We start from the raw sequence: 10747 nt of genomic DNA, 5'->3' as shown, positions 1-10747 counted from the left end.
TTCTACTTGTGAAATCACACTGACCCTAGCCTGTCTCTGGCTAACCACACAGGCCATTCCCCTCTCCCAGCACCTCGCAGACTTGGGCCCATCAAGAGCTACTGCTGGCGCTGTTTCCACAGCCTGGAGACTTACCTGGCCCTCCTCCCTAGGGAGCAAGTGCCTTCCACTTACTTCCCATCCAGGTCTCAGAGATGGCCAGCCTTGAAATCCTTATTTAACCATTCAAGTAATCAATAGAAGTATTCACCCTTTAATCTTAAGTTTAGCCTTTTAAGAAAAACAGTAAGCGATGACTGCTGAAAGGCTTATTGTGTAATCTCCCGAGGGTTTGGTCTTAATCCATTTTGTTCTGGTCACCAGATGATTTCTTCCTTTACCATCAAATATTTCTTCATAATGATTACAGTCTGAGGATGTGCGCAAATTCTGGTTCTTCCCAAGCTCCAGCCATAACACGTCCCACCCCGTTTTTAAAGCGCTTACTGTTTTCAAAGCACCCACATCCCCCGCTGGTTAGAAGGCCACTCTCACATCTGAGTGTTGGGTACAAAGCCGCTCCGTAGAGTAATGTGCACTCCCGGTGGGTGAGGGGCAGGGGCAGTGTGGAAAGAACTGATTACTCCTTGCAGAGTCTGTGGCTTGCATTTCCTACTGATTTCTACGTTTGAAAATTATGACAGTCTCTGGCTGGGTCTGGGTCCAGATTAGGATTTAAACTGATAAAGGAAAATGTTGGTAAATCCTCTGCTCAGAAATCATTTATCATGTTCCTATTTAAGGATTAGATTTATTAATTTAGGCCTTTTAGAAGCTAACCCACTTAAATATTACTCTTCTGAATGCTAGTTCTCTTTTATTCTTGATGTCCTAAGACAGTTGAATCTGGCATCTGGGGCTAGGGTCTGCCTGTCTACATTTTTTTTCTTTTTTTCTGAGAAATTCTGAACACACAGATCTCTTTCCTAAACTGACATTTTCTATTTTGACTGTTTTCATACTATAACCAGGTAAAGGGACTTTTTTCAGAGAGCTTTATACTGCCTGACCAAAGAACAAATCCGAAAATCACCATTTTAAAGTTCTTTTTTAGTTGAACCAAAGTGTAAGTGAAGCGGACTTTTGGCTTGGTTATACCCAGGATCCGCTTGTCCTTTTGTATCCATCAAGTGTTACAGGAGAGGGATTGGGAACAGAATGGAAAAGCAGTGTATGAAAGTCATGTTACAGGCTGGGTGCGGTGGCTCACACCTGTAATCCTAGCACTTTGGGAGGCTGAGGCAGGTGGCTCACTTGAGGTCAGGAGATCGAGACCAGCCTGGCCAACATGGTGAAACCCCGTCTCTACTAAAAATACAAAAAAAAAATTAGCCAGGCATGGTGGCAGGCGCCTGTAATCCCAGCTACTTGGTAGGCTGAGGCAGGAGAATCGCTTGAACCCAGTAGGCGGAGATTGCAGTGAGATGAGATCGTGCCACTGCACTCTAGCCTGGGTGACAGCGAAACTGTGTCTCAAAAAGAAAGTCACGTTACACATTTTAGTTTTTGAAATTGCTCCTTTTATTGGTAGAGATTATCAATCCGGCCGGGCGCGGTGGCTCAAGCCTGTAATCCCAGCACTTTGGGAGGCCGAGACGGGCAGATCACGAGGTCAGGAGATCGAGACCATCCTGGCTAACACGGTGAAACCCCGTCTCTACTAAAAAATAGAAAAAAAATTAGCCGGGCAAGGTGGCGGGCGCCTGTAGTCCCAGCTACTCAGGAGGCTGAGGCAGGAGAATGGCGTGAACCCGGGAGGCGGAGCTTGCAGTGAGCTGAGATCTGGCCACAGCACTCCAGCCTGGGCAGCAGAGCGAGACTCCATCTCAAAAAAAAAAAAAAAAAAAAAAAGATTATCAATCCAAATTCTCCTGGGTGTCTTGTCATCAGCTGTGGTATGTTTGTGTACATTACATGTAGCAGAGGATGTAAGCAATATTATTGTTTGTGAAGTTTTGTTTTTAATGTCTTGAGTATAAGTTTATTCACTGTCAGCATCTGCAAGCTTTAATAAGCCCCTGAGATATTCCAAAGTTTTATTTTACTTTTTTAAAGAATAGAAAAAGATGAATGAAAGAACCAAGGAGAGATGCAGAGACTATATTTAGCATGTACAGGTTAAAGTAAGAAGGAGGTTGTGGTAACTAAATAAGGAGTCCTATAAAATCAAATACATTGTCACCCGTTCCTGCACATCTAATTTCCTAGCATAGAATCCCACTGGAATACCAGATAGCTTTTGCACAGCAGTTACTATTTAATAACGTAAATGTAGGGTTTTTAAAAGTCACAGACTTATAAGCAATGAACTCACCTGCTGGTCTTTTTATTTTGACTTGCATGAAGTCACTGAAAAACTTTGTTGGTACAAAGTTACTTCAAGATAAGTGTAATTTTGTTACAAGTTTATCTTGAAGAGACAAACCTCCTGTGATCTATCCAGGACCTCTGTACTTTCTAAAGAACAAAATGTTATGTATACATTATACATGGTTGGTTGTCTTTTCTTGAAACTGTAATATAAATCTAGGGTCCAGTCACATCCTAGTTATCATCGTTTATCCAAGTACTTGGAGGAATACAAGTGTATATATAAATACAGTCATTGAGAAGAAGTCGAGATTTGGGGCATACAAGAATAGTTTCATACACAGTTTAACATGGCCTGATTCAAGACTCTGATAGGATTCAGACAGATGTCTGTTAACCATAACTACCAAAACCGATCATCTGAGTCGATTGATAGAGGTGTGACTAGTTCTTAGCACTTTTTCTCATTCCTCTTTTAATTCAGCATTGCTGTTACCTATTTCAGGTTTTTAAGACCTCTTTCAGCAGATCACATCAGAAGCCAGGAAATGTATAGCTAGGAGACGTCAAAAGCCCACATGAAGAGTGGGCCAAGCAGCAGTGGCGGTTTCTTCTCGCATCTTTTTTTTAAAAAGCTTTAACTTAGCAGGGGAATGGACTTTATAGCACTTTTTCAACTTTTTGCTTTGCTTTGGATAAGACATCCTTACCTTTTAAAAAAAGCTTCTAGTCTCCAGAACCCCCAAAGTACTGCTTTTTTGTTTGAAGAATCCAGCCATCGTAGTGCTTTAGTCACTATCTTAAACATCCATGATAGGGTGAGGATTTTAAAACAGGATTCTTGCTTCTGTAGTCATCAAGGTGAACAGAAGCATCCTACACAACTACTAAGGGCTCTATGTTTGTGTCATGCCTCTTCAGACACCAAGGAGTTGAACATGTTTCCAATGATTTGTCTCTGTAATGCCTTCCTCCTTTACTTGGCCTTTCATTCTTTCTGTACCTTCAAGTTCTTGATTTTTAAAATTCCAACTCTAGAGAAAACCAATATATGGTGGTGCTGGGCTTTGACGATAGCATATCAGACGCCTTGGTTCTGTTTGTACACTTAGCCTTACATTTCAGGAGGAGGCTTTTCATTAGGGGCTTAAGCTAGCTCCTTTGGCTTTAAAAAAATTTTTTTCTTTTTTCAAATTTCTTCATTACCTAAGGGAGCCTGCATCTGAATTCCTCAACTAGTTCAACCTAGCTGAATGTTTTTTTTTGTTTTTTTTTTTTTTTTTAGTAGAGACGGGGTTTCACCGCGTTAGCCAGGATGGTCTCTGTCTCCTGACCTCGTGATCTGCCCGTCTCGGCCTCCCAAAGTGCTGGGATTACAGGCTTGAGCCACCGCGCCCGGCCGCCTAGCTGAATGTTCTACTGTGTTAATACCCTTTGCTTCCTTCTTATTGGTGAAAACCAGGGGGATGAGTGGCTTCCATGAAGAGATTTCCTGATTTCTCAGGGAAGAAAAAGTGATGACATTTACCACTACTTTTCTGTTTTTCCCCTTTTTCCAAATTGGTAAGGATTTCCAGTTCCTAGTGATCTGGGATTGGGCAGCAGTGCAGAACTGCCGGTCATGCCGTGGGCCGTGAAGAAAGAATATGGGTAACTGTTGTTTTGCAAGAATGTGTAGGGTTATGGGCAGTTGTTGTCTTGTTTGAAGCATTGCTATGACCTAATTCCCAAGGTGTCTTTCCTCTCCTGGTGTTCTCAGTAAGCCAATGAGTTTTAATCTCTACTTGCTATAATCTCTACTTGTGCTTAGAAAAAGAGATGAGAGTAGTGGTTTTCCTTCAAACTGTCCACATTCATGAAGATTATGAATTGTTAGGACAGCCAGGGCAAGATAGACCCTGTCTCTACAAACGTTTTTTTCTAAATTAACCGGGCATGGTGGTGCCTGCCTATAGTCCCACCTATGTGGGAGAATCACTTGAGCCTGGGAAAGTCAAGGCTGCAGTGAGCCATGATTGCACCGCTGCATTCCAGCCTGGGTGACAAAGTGAGACCCTGGCTCAGTAAGAGGGGGAAAAAAAAGGAAGAAGAAGAATTGTTAGGAGCTGGGTGCAGATGCAGCCTGCAATCCCAGCTACTCGAGAGGCTGAGGCAGGAGGCTTGCTTAAGCCCAGGAATTTGAGCCTAGCCTGGGCAACACAGCAAGACCCCATCTCAAAAAAAAAAATGTTTTTAAAATCAACTTAGCCCAAAGGGGTTGTGAATGGGGGAGGTATAAAAAGCAAAGATTATTTTTTGGCTACTAAGCCAAGAACTTAAAGGGATTTTTTTTTTTCAGTCCCAGAACCTACTGATACACTGCTATTTACTTCACGTGGATGGGATGCTCAGTGCCCAGCAGCCATCTTAATCCATTAAGCCAGTTTTAAAAATACCTTCCACATGGAGAAAAGCATGTGTTTTTCTTGCCTCAACTTTATCCACATGAAATGTGTGCCCGTGGCTGGGCGCAGTGGCTCATGCCTGTAATCCCAACACTTTGGGAGCCTGTAATCCCAACACTTTGGGAGGCTGAGGCGGGCAGATTGCTTGACGCCAGGAGTTCAAGAATAGTCTGGTCAACATGGCGAGACCTCATCTCTACTAAAATTGCAAAAATTAGCCGGGCGTGGTGCATGCCTGTAATCCCAGCTATGTCGGCAGGCTGAGGCACAGGAATTGCTTGAACCCAAGAGGCAGAGGATGCAATGAGCCAAGATCGTGCCACTGCACTCCAGCCTTGGCGACAGAGGGAGACTGTCTCAAAAAAAAAAAAAAAAAAAAAAAAATGTGTGCCCAGGCCCCTAGCCATTGCCATGTGCTCAGCCAGAGAGCCAAATTAGAGGGCTGGCTTCCCTTATCACACAGAAGAAATGCTAGTGCTAGCCAATGATCCCTTTGCTTTTAATTGTATAGAAAATGCTGTTGTTCCTTTTGTCATTTCCAGTGACATCTCTTTTCCAAGCAGCTCTTTTCTAGGGAGGAAACCAAGGGGCTAGTTTAAGCCCCTAATAGAAATGTTTTTTCTAATCTCTGGTGAGTGTGGAAGTGTCACATTCACAGTCCACCCTTGGGAGTGGCTTGGTGGTGGAGCTGTGGACAAGGTTTTGTTTACTACATAGTACACATGATAAATGGCCTTAAACTGTGATTCTTTCTGGTAGGATAGGTTATAATAAACTGACCCTAAAGAATGCAATGGCTTTTAAACTGCAGTTACTGTATTCTTAATGAAGCAATACCCAAAGCTCTGTTCTTTTGGAGCACTTGAGGGGAAGTTAAATGAAAGGTGCAAATAAGAGCAGTACCTTGATCTTACGCTTTCTAAGTGTCCTGCCTTGTTGCCATCTGCATGGATGAGTGAATGCTTCTATGCACGAGGAGACTTTTTCCAACACTATTCTCAGGTTTCTTGTGCAAAACTTGGTCATTTGGCCCAGGTCTTCCTGGAAAGTGGAGTACACGTCACTGACTAGGGTGGCGTGGTGTCTTTACCCTTAAGTCTTGTTACCTCAGTGATGTGAAGTCGATGGTTGGAGTTATAAAAAGCATCCTTGCTGGTTCTTCACAGGACACTGGAAGCCACCCTGTCGCTTCAGCCAGCATGCCCACACAGTCTTGATGATCCCTCTCTGTAATAGTCAGCTAACATTAAGAGAAGGGGGAAAGAGAAGAAGAGAGCAGTAGCTTATGGGAGAGCTGAGATCTTATTTCATTGGCCCATATTTTCCCCTGACCAAGTTACCTGTAAACGGGAATTTGCAAGGGGGTGCTGTGATGATAACCCCTTTCTATTGCTGTAATGTTCATATAACCTGGGAAACTGAGAGAAGGGGATATGTAAATAAAAGCTTAAACATTTTAGTAATATGTTAAAATGTCACTCTCTCCCTTTTCACTTTTTTGCCAGATGATTTTTTTTTATTTTTATTTTGTACTTTATTGGATGACTGAAGCGATGAGTATTGGGTTGGGGTAGGTGTGTTGATTTTGAGAGTGCATGTTAAGAACTGAAGGAGAACTACTTGAGATCACTTAAGAAGCATCCCATGCAAATATCTTGTTTTGCCCTAATAAAATATTCAGAAAGATATATCTGCCTTTATTCATTCAACCAGTACATATTGAGTGCTCTCTGTCTGCCGGGCAGCACACTGAGCTTTGTGGTTCCTACTTGCTAGTAAACAAATAAGCACATGAACATACATGTCATTTTACAAACTGTTAAGTGCTATGGAGGAAAAGTAAAGAGCTTGGTAAAAGTAACCAGGCTGGGCGCGGTGGCTCACGCCTATAATCCTAGCACTTTGCAAGGCTGACACAGGTGGATCACTTGTGGTCGGGAGTTTGAGACCAGCCTGGCCAACATGGCGAAATCCCGTCTCTACTAAAAATACAAAAATTAACCAGGCATGGTGGTGCGTGCCTATAATTCCAGCTATTTGGAAGGTTGAGGCACGAGAATCGCTTGAACCTGGAGGCAGAGTTGTAGTGAGCCAAGATTGCACCACTGCACTCCAGCCTGGGCAACAGAACAAGACTGTCTCAAAAATAAATAAATAAATAAAAGACAGTAACATTATCTGGTTTAGACAGGGATGAGAGAGAAAACATCAGTGGAGGATCTGAAATAAAGCACAGTTGGAGCTTAATTAAAAACTATGGCGAGGTGAGGTAGTGGGGAGGGTGTAGAGGCAGACTCACTGGGCTGTGTAGGTCTTGGTGAGGTCTTTCTCTTATGCAGGGGGTGGGGGTTGGACCAGTGAAAGGGTTGGGTTTTTAAATTTTTTTTTTCATTATTACTTAAAGTGGAGACAGGGTTTCACTGTGTTGCTCAGGCTGGTCTCAAATTCCTGGCCTCAAACAATCCTCCCATCTCAGCTTCCTGACATGCTGGGATTACAGGCATGAACTGCCATACCCGGCCCAGTGAGGAATTTAAAGTATGGAAACGGTTAACTCTTAGCATCTTTTTTTGTAGACATGGACAATTTGATAAAGTTTATATGGAAATCTAAAGGACCTAGAATAGTCAAAACAATTTTGAAAAAGAATTTACACTGCCTGATTTCAAGACTTTCTGTAAAGCTACAGTAATCAAGACACTGTCGTTGGCATTAGGATAGTCGTGTAGACAGTAAAACATACTAGAGACCAGAAATAGACCCACACATAGAAGGCTGGTTGATTTTCAACAGAGTTGCCAAAGTAGTTCCAGTGAGGAAAGTACAGTTACTTCAACTAATGGAACCAGAACAACTAAATATCCATATGGGCAGAAATGAACTTCAACCCTTAACTCATAGATATACAATAATTCAAAATAAATGATACATCTGAACACAAAAATTAAAACTATAAAACCTCTAGAAGAAAACAGAAAAGAAAATCTGTGACTTTAGGAATGATTTCTGAGGACACAAAAAGCATTATTATTTATAAGTTGGACTTGATCAAAATGAAAATTTCAAAAGACTGAAAATGAAAAACCCCAGGCTGGAATAAGATATTCAGAATACATGTATTCGATAAAGGCTTTCTATACAGAACATCTAAAGAACCCTTAACACTTAGTAATCTATTCATAAAAAATAGGTAAAAGATGGAAACGACATTTCACAAAAGAGGTATACTAATGTCCCACAAGCACATGAAAAAATGCTTAACATAATTAGTCGTCAGGGAAGTGCAAATAAAAACTACAGTAAGATTCTACCACCCCAGTCTGGGCAACATAGCAAGACCCCGTATCTACTAAAAATTTGAAAAATTAGCCAAGCATGGTGGTGCATGCCTGGAGTCCTAGTTACTCGGGAGTCTGAGGTGGGAGGATCCCTTGAACCCAAGAGTTGAAGGCTACAGTGAGATATGATCACACCACTGCACTCCAACCTGGGAGACAGAGCAAGACACTGTCTCAAAAAAAAAAAAAAAAAAAAGGCCAGGTGCAGTGACTCACACCTGTAATCTCAGCACTTTGGAAAGCCAAGGCGGGCAGATCATGAGGTCAGGAGATCGAGACCATCCTGACTAACACAGTGAAACCCCATCTCTATGAAAAAAATACAAAAAATTAGCCAGGCATGGTGGCGGGCGCCTGTAGTCCCAGCTACTCGGAAGGCTGAGGCAGGAGAATGGCATGAACCCAGGAGGTGGAGCTTGCAGTGAGCCAAGATTGCGCCCACTGCACTCCAGCCTGGGCAACAGAGCGAGATTCCATCTCAAAAAAAAAAAAAAAAAAAAAAAAAATTCTGCTACCACTCCCACCAGAATGGCTAAAATTAAAAAGAATTACAATATCAAGTGTTGGCAAAGATGTAGAGCAACTGGAGCTCTCACTGGTTGCTGGTGGGAATGCAAATGGTACATCCACGTAAGAAAATAATTTGGCAGGTTTGAGACAGCAATTCCACTCATAGATAAATTTAAATGTTTTATTTTAAAATATTTATTTATTTTGAGACTGAGTTATGAGACTGGCTAATTTTTGTATTTTTGGTAGAGACAAGGTTTCACCATGTTGGCCATGCTGCTCTTGAACTACCAGTCTCAAGCAATCTGCCTGCCTCAGCCTCCAAAGTGCTAGGATTACAGGCGTGAGCCACCACACCCGGCCCACTTATAGATAGTTAAGAGAAATAAAAGCATGTCTGCATGAGGACTTACATTTGAATATAGTCACTAGTCATAACCAGAAACAATTCAAAAATCACAATGGTGAATGGATAAACACATTGTAGTATGTGCATATAATGGATATTACTCAGCAATGAAAAGGAACAAATTACTGATACCTATGAGATGGACGAATCTCAGCCACATGCTGATGCTAGTGCACGTGGTGTAAGGGGGAAAGAAGATGAGAGAGAGAAGCCAAAGAAAAGAATACATAAATATTATTCCATTGATACAAAATTCTACAAAAGGCAAAAATATTCTATGGAACAGCAGGATCAGTGGTTGCCAGGAGCCAAGAATAGGAGGAGGTAGGGATTAACTATACAAAGGGATTATTAAAACATAGTTTTCCAAAAAGCATGAAGTTGGCAGGGCACAGTGGCTCACACCTGTAATGTCAGTGCTTTGGGAGGCCGAGGCAGGTGAATCACCTGAGTTCAGGAGTTCAAGACCACCTGACCAATATGTTGAAAATAAGTCTACTAAAAATAATAAAAATTAGCTAGGCATGGTGACGTGTGCCTATAGTCCTAGCTACTTGGGAGGCTGAGACAGGAGAATCACTTGAACCCTGGAGGTGGAAGGCTGTAGTTAGCCGAGATTGAGCCACTGCACTCCAGCATGGATGACAGAGCAAGAATCATTCTCAAAAAAATAAAAATTAGGCCGGGCGCGGTGGCTCAAGCCTGTAATCCCAGCACTTTGGGAGGCCGAGACAGGCGGATCACGAGGTCAGGAGATTGAGACCATCCTGGCTAATACGGTGAAACCCCGTCTCTACTAAAAAATACAAAAAACTAGCCGGGCGAGGTGGCGGGCGCCTGTAATCCCAGCTACTTGGGAGGCTGAGGCAGGAGAATGGCATAAACCTGGGGGGCGGAGCTTGCAGTGAGCTGAGATCCCGCCACTGCACTCCAGCCTGGGCGACAGAGCGAGACTCTGTCTCAAAAAAAAGATAAAAATAAAATAAGCATGAAGTCATGTCTCTCATGGATATAAAAATGAACACGTTTTAGGCCAGGCCCTGTAGCTCACTTCTGTAACCCCAGCTCCTCAGGAGGCTGAGGCAGGAGAATCACTTGAACTCAGGAGCCGGAGGTTGCAGTGAGCAGAGATTGATTGCACTCCAGCCTGGGCAACAGAGCAAGAATCCATCTCGAGAAAAAAAAAAAATGAACACCTGTTAAAGATTTTACTTATTAATGAGGAAACTGGCATTAAAACCAGTTCAAAGGAGATATTGAAAAACCAACATTTATAAATCAGGAATATTGAAATTAATGTCCAAACAAAGGCAAACTTGTTTCTTCCATACTGGAAGAAGGAAGTCAATCGAACTTCTACAGGACAGGCAGACTGCATGTTTCTATGGACAAGAATTTTATTTTTACTACCAGTTACCTACAACCTACAGAGCAGTAGCTCAAAGGCAATGAAAGACTAGACTCAAACAGCCTAGAAGTATCTGCACTATGTACACAATGCAGTTTTCCACTGATGCACAATTTTTTTCTACAGCACACAGAAGGAAATTGGAATGGTGGGAAGGTTCTACATCATGATTGTGGTGGTGATTACACAGATGTACACGTTTATGAAAACTAAATGGCTCAATTAAAATGGGTGTGTTTTATTATATGTAAATTATATCTCAGTGAAGGTTATTTTCAAAAGGAAAAAT

Source organism: Rhinopithecus roxellana, chromosome 5 (genome assembly GCF_007565055.1).
Source record: "Rhinopithecus roxellana isolate Shanxi Qingling chromosome 5, ASM756505v1, whole genome shotgun sequence".
NCBI classification, from domain to species: domain Eukaryota; kingdom Metazoa; phylum Chordata; class Mammalia; order Primates; family Cercopithecidae; genus Rhinopithecus; species Rhinopithecus roxellana.
Note: the sequence above shows the minus strand (reverse complement) of the source record.